Raw genomic sequence first — 12,952 nt, 5'->3', positions numbered from 1 at the left:
ATCTCACTAATGTGGGAGTATGTGTTCCATCCACAGATCGCTCAAGGATTCACTGTCTCTTCTACATGTATGTTTAAAGTAAAAACATGAATTTGTGAATTACTTTAATAGCTCAGTGTTGTATGCAAGATGTATGTTTATAAATGGCAGTGGCATGGCCACCCTGTACCTTGCACATGTTTAAATTAAAAACATGAATATATGAACCTGTGTAATATTTGAATAGCCTAGTATTGAATGCACAACAACAGGATAGCTATGCTTCAACTTGGCACTAGGCCCAGTTTAATATAAAACACAATTGTATACAATATATATAGTAGGGGTCACTGCTCCATCTGTCCACCAGTTTGGGGGTCCTTGGCCCCTGGCATAGATCATTTCTATGAGGTGTCCAGAACAACATGCTAAAAGTCCTAAGAAATCCTAGTTGAGGAAATATGTTTAATTCTCATCAATGTGTGCCAATAAGGCCAGGCAACAATACACCCAAAAGGGCTATTTTTTCCCTTTACTCCTATCAAATGAAAACTTTACACAATGAAAGTAACCATGAAACGTAACATTTTTTGTATTACAAGTTTCTTTGAAAATGAATTTGAATATGCAAGTGAGCTATACACTAATCGAATATGCCTCAAATACACCCAAATAGGCTTAATTTTTTCCATTACTCCTACAACAATAAAACTTTTCATAGTAAAAGTATTCATGAAAAGTAACTTTTTTTGTATTACAAGTTTCTTTTGAAATGAATTTGACAAGCACATGAGCTCCACACTTATTGAATATGTCCTAATTTGCATAGGCAGAAACACCATTCATATGTATGACAAATACATCGGCCCAATCTTCTTCCAATCATCCTACTACCAATAGGTGATGGTTATGCTGCTTTTAGACTGGCCTCTAACCTGAAAACTGTAGTAGTACCTGCCAGGGGTATAGCCAACGCCGGTATAGTCTTCAGGGTCACAGAGGCACTCAAGCTTCCCAAGCACAAAAGAATAAAGAATGACACTAGCTTTCTCGAACAAGCTAAGGTGTCCAACCAGTCACAGGAAAATGTGGTAAAAGGCATCATCATTGCAGCAGGTGAAAAAGCTCTAGTATCACTGTATGGTGGCGAAAAAGATGAATCACTGGATATGCTGAGATACAGGCGATTCTGTGATACAGTAACTCAGAACTCATCTCCAGTGGAACCTCAAACTCTCCCTCCAATGTCAACAGCTGCAAAGTTCCATAGTCTTCGGGTCTTTTACCAAATGATGGAGTGGAAAAGGGGAAGTGAACGTATGGACCCAAAAGACTGGGGGTGGCATGTTTTGGATGGGAGATTTATGCCCAGCCTGCGGCACCACCAGAAATACTAGATGTAGTCCGCTGTAGTTGCAAGAAAGACTGCAGCACAAAGAGATGAAGATTCGGCCGATGTATTTGTCATACATATGAATGGTGTTTCTGCCTATGCAAATTAGGACATATTCAATACGTGTGGAGCTCATGTACATATTCAAATTCATTTCAAAAGAGACATGTAATAGAAAAAAGTTACTTACATGTATACTTTTACCATGTTAAGTTTTATTGTGGTAGGAGTCAAGGAAAAAATTAAGCCTATTTGGGTGTATTTTGGGCATATTCGATTAGTGTATAGCTCACTTGCATATTAAAATTCATTTTCAAAGAAACTTGTAATACAAAAAATGTTACGTTTCATGGTTACTTTCTTTGTGTAAAGTTTCATTTTGATAGGAGTAAAGGAAAAAATAGCCCCTTTGGGGTGAATTGTTGCCGGGCCTTATTGGCACACATTGATTAGAATTAAACATATTTCCTCAACTAGGATTTCTTAGGACTTTTAGTATGTTGTTCGGGGACACCTCATAGAAATAATCTATGCTGAAAAAAATTATTTTACAATTACTTCTATTTTTGGCTCCAAAATGGGTTACTTTGCCTGGACTAGTAACACAGTCAGCAACATGGCCCAGAGTGCAACAACGAGAGAGGAATCAAACCCAGCACACAGATGCACAGATAAAGATCAACAGGAGGGGGAATAACCAAGTTAGGGCATGAATTTTGAGGTTGGAACCAACTAAGTGCACAGAAAACAGTCAAAACAGTAGTTAGGCATTTATCAGTGGAATTATCCATTACATGCTCTAATGATCACCATTCTTGTTGAAATATACGTCAACCTAACAATTTCCAGAAACTGATGCAAAAATTATTTGTTCCCTGTTGTTTGACTGTAATGCTTATCTTCGTCACTCTCAGACATTCCCAGAGAATCCTCCAGATCTTTATTCAAGGAGGTCTGTCCCTCTTTGGAAAGACCTTTTACCTAGGGAATGACCTCTGACCAGAAAAGGGACGGTCCTTGACCAATGCATTTTCATCTTCATGTGCAAAACAACTCCTTATTTAGGCTGAAGACCCTGTTGTGTGATGTAATGTTATCTCTAGGTTTGGGGTCCCACCTCCAACCTATAAAACTTCTTGCCCTGCAGGAAGACTTCAGACTTTCACCATTTGGCTGTGTGATTTCTCCGAGTCTCTGGAGCTAGTCCTGACCTGTACTACTTTGTGTAATAAACATCATTATTCTTGTACGTACTGGGTCCGCGGTCTTTTCCTTCATCATCAACTTCTACAACAACACGGCGACCTCTCGGCCGACAAGAATACACGTCACATGAAAACAGTGAGATGCTGTTAAATGATGAAGGACCTTCGACCCTTAATGAATATGTTCATCCACTACAACAATCTGTCCCAGTTGTTGACACAAGGAGGTTAATACAATGGAATGTGCAAACCTGTCAAAACCAAAAGGTCTCCAGTACTGTATGTTGACCTGCGGATGATTGAAGAACCATAAAATATATTGACTAAGGGGTTTTGCCTGTGTGTCTGTGCTTTTTTTTGACCTGACTTCCTTGTTGCTTCGATGCTCCGCCTACTCTTGACTGCTAATTAACTGAGCCAAATATAACGGAGAGGTTGCAGCCAATTGATCTTGCTCTCTCTCCCTGGACAACCAAGCTCCTCCTCTTTGTTTGTATTTTTGCTCTCTGCCATCCAACACCTGCTACATACACATGGCTTCCACTACATTCAACACCTCCACCACATACTGACAACTGACCTAACATGATACATTTTTGGTTATTCTGTTGATAATATTAAAACGATGTTGCGATGATTTAAACTCTGTGTAGACTTCACTTGATTGTTGTGGCCTAAAACAAGCTGGCCATAACAAATTGGGGCTCATCCGTTTGTGTAAAACCCTGGAAGTTGTGATCGGTGTGTTTGCTGAAGCTAGGTAAGATTTGTTTGAGGGGCTCATTGTAGCTTGTGGCTTTGTTGTGAGTGGATAATTGCTTTCCTGCTATCGTTTAGGGGTTAATTAGGGGTGAGAGTGACTACACTCTACTTTCTGTTTTTTTTTATAGTGCTTTGTTACCTGAAGTGGGTTGTTTGTATTTTTTCAACAGGGTGCATGTTCTCATACAGCGTTTGATTGTAAGAGGGTGGTGGCTTGACAGGCCTTTCATTCTGGCTAGAGCTTTCATTTAGCTCCCCCAAGTAAGCTGTAGCAGCAGTTCCTCATTAGGAAAGATTGTTGTGTTTGTTGTTTTTGAGAGCTCTTTTTTATTTTTGTATGTTGTCCATGGGGTTAGTAGCAGTTGTCTCGGGGGGACCATCTGTAGCATTCACTGGGGCAGTTAGCCTTCCCCAATGCAAGCGGGTTTCAGGTGCATACATATGTACCTTCATATGTGTACCCACCACCAGTAAGTACACATATGAAGTATAGGGTTAAGCTGATTAGATTTGGGATGGCAGTTTAGGGGGCAAGCTCCTTTCTTTGTCCATCCTCTTCATGGTTTTGCACTGTGAGTTGCACCAGGTTTTTGGTCAAAATTGATTTAAACGTAGAATTTTGGGAGTGAAGTATCTAAAATTAGTGTACATTATGTCAACAGAGCGTAGAAATCCGTTGGTTGTCTTTTGACCAGTTTATGCAGTTGGAAAGGGAGAAGGCTAAGATGTAAAGCTGAGGACAGAACAGGTACAAAAGCAAGGGAGGCAGACGTAGAGGTGGCTTTGGGAAGGGATAGGCTAAATCTGGAGCTGTTAAAACTGGAATTGGTGAGAGATGGGAAAGCTAGTGAATCTCTCTTGGGTTCTGGGGTCTAATTTTTAACCGTTGTGTACGCAAAAAACGGGGCCTGAAACGTGCGTACGCCAACACCAACGTTGGGATTTATAAAAACAAACTTGACGGGAGAATTTGCGTATTTCCACGCAAACTCTGACCTATGCGTATGGGCGTTTTGGAGACGGGAAAGTGGCGTGAGGTGGTGAACTGCAGCAGATTATTGATCCAATTCATAATTTTCATTAAAACCAACAGTTTTTCTCTGCTCCACACAAGCCTTTTAATTAAAAAAATAAAAAACAACTTAAAGCAAATTAGGTTCAGATTCGATTTATTTAGCGGAGTCATTAATAGGTTTTAATAATATCTTCTAACACTGTGCGTGTATCATCAGATCACTGCAGTGAACGGGACTGTGCCATCAGAGCGCACTAGAGATTACTTATAAGAAATTAAGAAACTTTCCAAATAATATCCCAGAGGAGGTGAGGATCCACTGATGTGAGGGAATCCGTCCGATGCTCTAAATAAATAAATACTGCTGTGACAGTGGAGCGGAGCTCTGCTCGATGTATGCATGCGAATGGAAAGACGAGGAGGAAGCGAGGGTTCAGTGATCTCTGATCTCACACTGTGTGTTATCCACAGCAGCAGCAGAGTTTCAGTGTATTTTCTTTATAAGTGACATCACTGCTGTCCCATAAAGTCGCTCTTCACCTCCACCTCACTAACATACACCTTGATGTCAGTGTCAGAAAGTTTCACTTCCTCTTCACATCGCTGGTGACTCCGTCAGGACTCATTGTACGAAACCCATTGGTCAACAGCATTATTTAATATTCACGTCGTGCTTTGCATTGACCATATATCGGGGAAAGCTGTTTTTGGTTTTGATGTTGCTGGTAACTTGCGTTTGTTGCCCAGGTTTAAGGAAAAGGATCCAGACACATTTCTGTCTTTGTTCAAGCGGGTTGCAGATGCCAGGGGTTGGCCTGATGCTGACAGAACTTTTATGCTGCAGTCTGTGTTCACAGGTAAGGCCCAGGAAGCATATTCTGCCCTTAGTTCTGTTGATGGTATGCAGTATGCCAAGGTAAAGGCTGCAGTATTGAAAGCGTATGAATTAGTGCCAGACGCATATAAACAAAGGTTTCAAAGATGGAGAAAAGGTGACAAGCAGACTCGTGTAGAGTATGCACGTGAGATTTCCGAACATTTCTTACGCTGGTGTTCTGCCTCTGATGCGGATACTTAGGAGGACTTTTGTAAGGCTATAGTATTGGAACAATTCAAAAACTCTGTCCACACCACATTGCATTGTATGTTAATGAGAGCAAGGTCAATACAGTTTCAGCAGCAGCAGTTTTAGCAGATGAGGATGTGTTGATTAATTTATGCAGGTGGCTCAGGACGGCACAGGTATAATGTGAATGGTATGCAGAGAAACTACGTGAAGTCAGATTCATACAGATTGGTTGGGGATCAGCAGGTTTCTAATACAAATGTTAAGTGTTCCAGGCACAGATGGGAAATTTGAACCAGGTAAAGTTTCCCATTCTTGTAAGAATAAGGGTAAAACCTCAGAGAGAGCTGAAAGTGACATTCATGAAAAAAAAGAGTCTAACTGTCCAAGTCCACAGAATGAAGGAATAGAAGCACAGGACTTATTAAAAATGTATCATGTAAAAAATATAGCATTAATTGCTTATTCCCTATAACCCTATTACTCGTGCAGGGTGTGAAGAATACCTCCCACATTAACTTTAAACGATGTCCTTTGAAATTTCATTGATTTCTAAACTCATTTTAACGTGAGAATTATTAATTGTAGAGATCCACTGATGTTAATATACATCACATTTCTGTTTAACTGCGCTCATAGAAAGAAAGAAAAATCCTTTTCGTAATCTGTGTGACATGGCCTGTTTTTTATTTTATGAAAAAAGAAGAAAAAAAACAGCATATCAATTTTCTACCTGTTGGCTGTTAAAGAAGGAAATGTCTTCATTGTTCTACCTGTTGGCTGTTAAAGAAGGAAATGTCTTCAATTTTCCTTTGTTGAAATGTTTTCAACACTGAAAACGTTTCCTTGTTCCCTGAAGACAATTCTTTCATTGTTCTTTCGTATGAGAATGAGAGAACAAGGAAATGTTTTGGACAATCTGTAGTGGTAGATAGCTGTTATATTGAGGTGATATAATAAATATTCATTGTTGATTTTCAATCATGAATACTGACGTCTGTAAATACACACTTAAATACATTTCTCATATTATAACACTTGTCGTGGCGATGAGTACACAATAGGTTACTGCTGCTGTTTTTGTGTAAAGAAAAATATACATTCCTGTTATTGAGGAATAAATAGCATATACATAGAAAAATGGAAGGTGTAGGAGGAAATCTGGTTACACAACATCATCATTATCACACATGTCTGTGGACGGACGTGGAGAGGACAACAATGCAAAGAGAATCTCATATGGTGAGAGATTAGACCTGGTTCGTTTTCTCATCCACATTTACATCAGCACCAGAGGCAGGAACCTTATCCATGTTAGACCTGTGTCTTCACAGCACTTTGCAAGCTTAGTTTTGAGTGTGCCGTTCTCTCGTTCCACAGCTCCACCAGGGGATTGGTGACCACACTTTTAATTTGTTTGAGGCAGGAAAGACTTCAACCCATTTTGACCACATGTCGACCATCACTAAGCAGTGAGATTTACTTTCTGATGGTGATAGCTCTATGAAGTCCATCATCAGATGTTCAAAAGGTCGTACAGGCGGTGGGTGTGCTGCCTGGCTGGTTACAGCCACTGGCCTGCCAACATTGTGTGTGCTGCAGACTACGCATGCCTGACAGTATTTTTGAGCAAAGGTGGACAAACCCTTCGGAAACCAATGTTCCTTGATCATAGGTAACATCCCCATTTTAGATGTAGGATCTTTACCGTGAGCTAACATAGCACCAGAGGTCTTCCATAGGGAGATCTCAGGAGGAGTAACAGTGGACTATACTGCAGAGAGTGAGGAGGACATATCCTAAGTAATACATACTGTCTGTGTATGAAAAAGAGGAAGTTACATGTCAGATGTTAGTGTGACAGCCTGTTATTTAAAAGAGGAAGTTTCTATTTTGCCAAACGGCATCAAAATCATGAGTTACACCGAATGCATATCTGGAGTCAGTGTAGACTGTGAGTCTTTTACCGAAAGCCAATTTGCATACTCCGGTTGTCTGGGCTGAGAGGTGATGAGGAAGAGAACTCGAGAGGAGAACATCGTTTTCTGAACAAACAGGAAAACCGACACAGTTAGTACGAGAGACAAGGTCACATGAAGAGGACCCATCTACATACAGAGTCAAGTCAGGGTTAGAAAGAGGTTCGTCAGGTCAGGTCGTGGTGAACACTGGACTTGAAGTTCAGCAACACAGTGGTGTTCTTCCCCGTAATCCCAAAAAAACAACAAAAATTGGATAAGTCTACAACTGAACAATATTGGACACATTCAGAGAATCATAGGGGAAAAAGGCAAAAACAGAGATTAATAAACGAGACAACAGTAAATCATGTTCAAACCTTATGGGATGTTTGTCAAATTTAACCGTGCACGTGAGAGGTTTTGTTAAATTTTCCTTTACTGTTACTGTTGAGCCTTGAGAAAAAATAAAGCAACCACTCATTTCAGGATATGTGGGTAAATCAGACATCCTAACCACAGAATAACCTGCACCAGAGTTGACCATGGAATTAAGTTTGTGATTGGTAACACACAGTTCAAGTTGAGGCATTTTCTTAAAAGCATCACTATTGTACTTAACATAAGAACCTCAAAGTTACTTGTGGTCTGGTGTGTGCGTGTGTGCTGTAAGTATAGCCTCTGCTTCTGTGCAGGAGCGTGTATGTATGTGTGCGTGTGTTTCACTTCCCTTTCTATGATAATATTAAAACATGTTGCGATGATTTAAACTCTGTGTAGACAAACAGAACAAAGACAGGTCGCTCACTCGGAAAATTTCTCTCACAGGTTTTTCAGCATCTACTGGATTTCCACTAACGCTCTCCAAGGTGAGTACAAACACTGGCAAAGTAGAGTCATGATCATAATGTGAACATATGATTTTCATACATCTCTTTTGTGTTATTCAGCAAGTTTGTGTCGTGGATGTGGTCCATGATGGAGATGCCTGGGGGCTTGCTCTTGCTCCTAATTTTGCAGTTTGGTACATGGAACATCTCAGGTAAATCAATCTGATTTTCTGTCATCTCGAGTTAAATTTCATTTCACCCGATTACACAGAACATTTTGGATAATATTTAAAATTAGCAGAATGTGTTCACAGACCACACCTCACAAGTCTGACTTTGTTTATTTTACATTTTTTCTGTGATCAAGTTTTTAATCTGTCCTTAAATAAATTTTAAATCATCCTCCCAGCTCTGTCTGTGCTTCTGGCTCTGACATATCTGGACATTGTATATTTAGAGTTGCCAACTGTTTAATCATTCAATCAAAATGTATTTCTATAGCCAATATTCACAAATAACAATTAGCCTCTTAAGGCTAAGCAAGATTTGACACCCTCTGTCTTTAACCTTGGACAAGGGTGAGGGAAAACTACCAAATAAATTACCCTATTATCAGGGGGGGTAGGAGCCTCAGAGAGAGCTGAAAGAGACATTCATGAAAAAAAAACAGTCTAAAGGCCGGCGCATGCTTCTGCGTCGTCAGGGGCCCGCAGGCACGCAGCTGTAACGCAGGACTCGTTCTCATTCATGGTTCTCCAACCTTTGCGCGTGTTGCCATGCAATTCCCCGCCAGAACACTAGGCGCAGTAATGTTTTTTGTCGAAGTCGGCTCTTCTTCGTGTGTTGCACGAAGAAGAGCGATTTATTTACATGGCTCCTCAGATTCTTTTTCTGGCGGAAAAATCCGCCGGTTAGTGACGGGTTATACTAGTGGACATAGTGTCGGATCTCTTCTGCCAAGTGCTCTTCTATCTGGTCCATATTCGTTCTTCTAAATCCTCCGTGGTTTCCGGGCATGAACCGGAAATGCGACTCCGTAAATGATGTAGTCAGCAGACCAATCACAGCCCTCGCGGCCGGGTGACGCTTGCGGGGCTTTGCCGTCTAGTTAGAAAAATTGGCCGACGCACGTAAGGACGTAGGAAGGGCCGTGAGGGGCCCGGAAGGGCTCTTGCGTCTCCGTTCCCGTGAAAACGCAGAAGCATGCGCCGGCCTTAACTGTCCAAGTCCACAGAGTGAAGGAATTTTATTTTGATGTACCTGTTGTAGGGCTTTCATTGGATCTTAAAATGTAGACCAGTGTCATCACAACAAGATGGAGTACTAAAGTTATCAAAAGATCAACTTTTTGTCAGAGCGTGTGACCGTGGCGTGGCGTCAAAGTGTGATTAAACGGCATAACCCCACTGTGCATTGTCGAACCAGCTCCGAACTACTGACCTATGATCACAATCCTGACCTGAACAGCTCCATGTATAAATATTAGTTCAGGGTCATAGCACCACCTACTGATCAGTGTGAAAATTAAGTTGTGGTAACATTGTCCAATTGACTCAAAATTGCTCACGCTACATCAGAGCGCCTACTTGAACAGATCTATTTGTCTGTGCATAATAATAGTGATGGCGCCAACTACTGGCAACAGGAACTAAGCTTTGTTTAACAACTATCATTTGATTTACATAAAATGTTCACAGTGTGATGTGCTATTTGATAGCGTGGACCGTAATGACCAATAAGCAGGCAAGGATCAACGTCACGTGACGGACACAGGAAGTGAAGCGTTTTTCCTTGCCGCAAAACGCATGCAACACAGAGACGTGCGCTTGGTCATCGTTCGCTCTCTCCCCCAACCGCAACAGGCTTCAACGTGCGGGTGCTCGGGCCCGCAAGTGCTACAACGTAGCCCTAGTTTTAGTTTGTCATTTCAGTCTCTGGGTTTTCTGTTTCCTGTTTTATTTTGTAGTCTCGTGTTCCTTTTGTGTTGTTTCTGTCTTCACTTCCTGTCGGTGATTAGCGTCCTCAGTACCCATGTGTTTCCCCTGCGTCTAATTGCCCCTTTCTTCCTCCTTTGTATTTAAGCCTCTGTGTTCCCCATGGACCCAGCAGAGGTTAGTTTATTTTTTGAAAGAGTTTATTATTTTGATTGTTTGGTGTCTGAGCTGGAGTTAGGGCTGCAACGATTAGTCGACGTCGTTGACAAAAATCGATGACAAGAATAGTCGCCGACGAATTTACTCGTCGATGATTCGTTGGTTACGTCATAGCACGTGTTTTTCGTGCCGTGCAGTTGAACTAAACGTCGTTTTACCGGAGGTGCTGATGAAAGCAGCTGAGGAGTGAGCCATCTCGCTTCCTTACTATCTCTGAAAGCTGCGCATGTGCAATAGCGTCAAAACACGGACCAATGGCGGGCTGGGCTGCAGCAGCATCGCGTACCAGAAAGTAAAAAGTTCGGGGGAACTTCACCCGTAACAGCCCGAAAAAAACTACCTGCAGTATCTGTGCGGCGGACCGGCTCTCCATGGAAGCATGACACGTGCATGTGAGGAGGAGGCACGTGTGACATCGTAACGGAGACGATGCGGACTCGCCTCGGTCAGATGTTACATATGAACGTATATACCTGTGCGCAGGATTCTAGAATCCATTACAAAAATATGGTTTAAACTGTTTGTTAACGGGTTTAAAAGCGGAATTTTATCCTATTGCCTGACAAACGTCTTTTTTTAATCACAATTATTTAGTCCGAAGAAGACTGTAGTTTTGTTTGTTGATGTTTTTATTGCTGTTACTTGCCCTGTCATTTTTGTTAACAGGAAAAATTAATAGTTGATTTTTAATTTATTTGTTTTATTAGCACTTTGCCTGTCCTTGCTTTTAAATGGACAAAAACTTGATTTTTTTTTGCTGTTGTGTCAACAGCAGGGCCGGGTCTAGGCAGGGGCAAGAGGGGGCCTGGCCCCCTCAAATAAATGTTGTGCCCCCTCAAACTAAATCCCAATTTATAATAATAATAATATAATAAAGCACAATGCCCCCTCAAGATTTGTGGTTGCCCCCTCATACATTACTGTCTAGACCCGGCCCTGGTCAACAGTACCTTTATATGCAACAAAGTTTATTAAATAACATTTTTTTTGAATGAAGTATCAATCTTTATTGCCTTTATTTTCAGTCATCACATGCCTCGAAAGACCTCAAGCTAAATTTAAAAGCAATAATCGGTGACTAATCGACTATCAGAATAGTCGTTGGTTGCAGCCCTAGCTGGAGTGGGGAGGCCCAGACATTGCACAGACCCTGGAGGATATCTTGGTGATGGAGGCCTGGCTGGAAGAGGCCCCTGGGTGGTCCACACCGTGCCATACCTCCCGGAGGTACAGGAGAGGCTGAGGACGTGGCGCAGCACTGCAGTCCCATCTTCTAACCCTTTTGAGGGAACACGCCTGGCCCTGGGTGGACCCCGAAGTCTGCAGTGGAGTTCTGCAGTTTTTGGCAGATGTCGGAGAAGTGCCCCCGCATCACTAAAGTGACAACAAGATGGAGAACTGTCTTTGTACTTTTCACAGGGACACTTGTCTCTAGCTGCGAATGCCGTTTTCGCCCGTGACACAAACGGGCAGAAACAGACAACAACAATGGTGGGGGCTTGGGAGGGGGAGGGCAGGAGGGGAGTCGCGGAGCGAAGGTGTGATCTAATTAGCATATTATTCGCAGCAATCGCTTCTGAGAACTTATCTCACCTCACCGACGTGGCGTCTTCAGGAACGGATGTATTCACGGGCTGAGTGATGTTTTCAGAGTAAAACTTCAGGAATCACTTTTGAAGCAGCGGTTCTAACAGTTTTTAAATTGTACTTTACATTTATATGGGGTGAGTATGTCACTGAGGACCAGTTTATTCTTTCTGGTGTTGTGTTAATGTACTTACATGATTCTTGCGGTTCTGTGTTTGTACCCTCATAGTTGAATGCACTTATTGTAAGTCACTTTGGATAAAAGTGTTGAGTGTTTTAATGGAATACTGAGAAAGTTTAATAACAGTAAGACAATTTCAGTTCAAATGATGAGGCAATTTCAGTTAACAGCTTAGTATGCCATGGACATGTGAATATGGTGCTGAATTTGCCAGTATTTTGGAAGGACAAATGGTTGGAACGTTGACACGCGATGACACAACTGATACTTTTTATGTCAGGGGTCTTCAACGCTTTTCAGGCCAAGGACCCCCAAACTGGTGGAGAGATGGAGCAGGGACCCCCTACTATATATATTGTATAAAATTGTTTTTTATATTAAACTAAGCCTCGTGCCATATATAAACATAGCTACCCTGTTATTGTGCATTCAATACTAAGCTATTCAAATATTACACAGGTTCATATTTTCATGTTTTTAATTTAAACATGTGCAAGGTACAGGCTGGCCATACCACTGCCATTTATAAACATTAATCTTGCATACAACACTGAGCTATTACAATAGCTACAATAATTCACAGATTCATGTTTTTATTTTAAAAATACGTGTAGAATAGACAGTGAATCCTCAGTCTGTGGATGGCACACATACTACCACATTAGTGAGATGTCGGACCCTGATGGGTAGCACACAATTTATCTAACCTTGGATGTATGGAGGTTTTCAGGCAGAGGGGCAAATCAGCCTCACAATATGTTGGATGCATGTTATTTTGTATTTAAAGACATTTACATTTGTGGGGAAAAAATAAAATATTGTC

This window comes from Limanda limanda, chromosome 2, assembly GCF_963576545.1.
Source record: "Limanda limanda chromosome 2, fLimLim1.1, whole genome shotgun sequence".
Classification (NCBI taxonomy): domain Eukaryota; kingdom Metazoa; phylum Chordata; class Actinopteri; order Pleuronectiformes; family Pleuronectidae; genus Limanda; species Limanda limanda.
The sequence above is the reverse complement of the archived record's forward strand: the minus strand, read 5'-3'. Positions refer to the sequence as shown.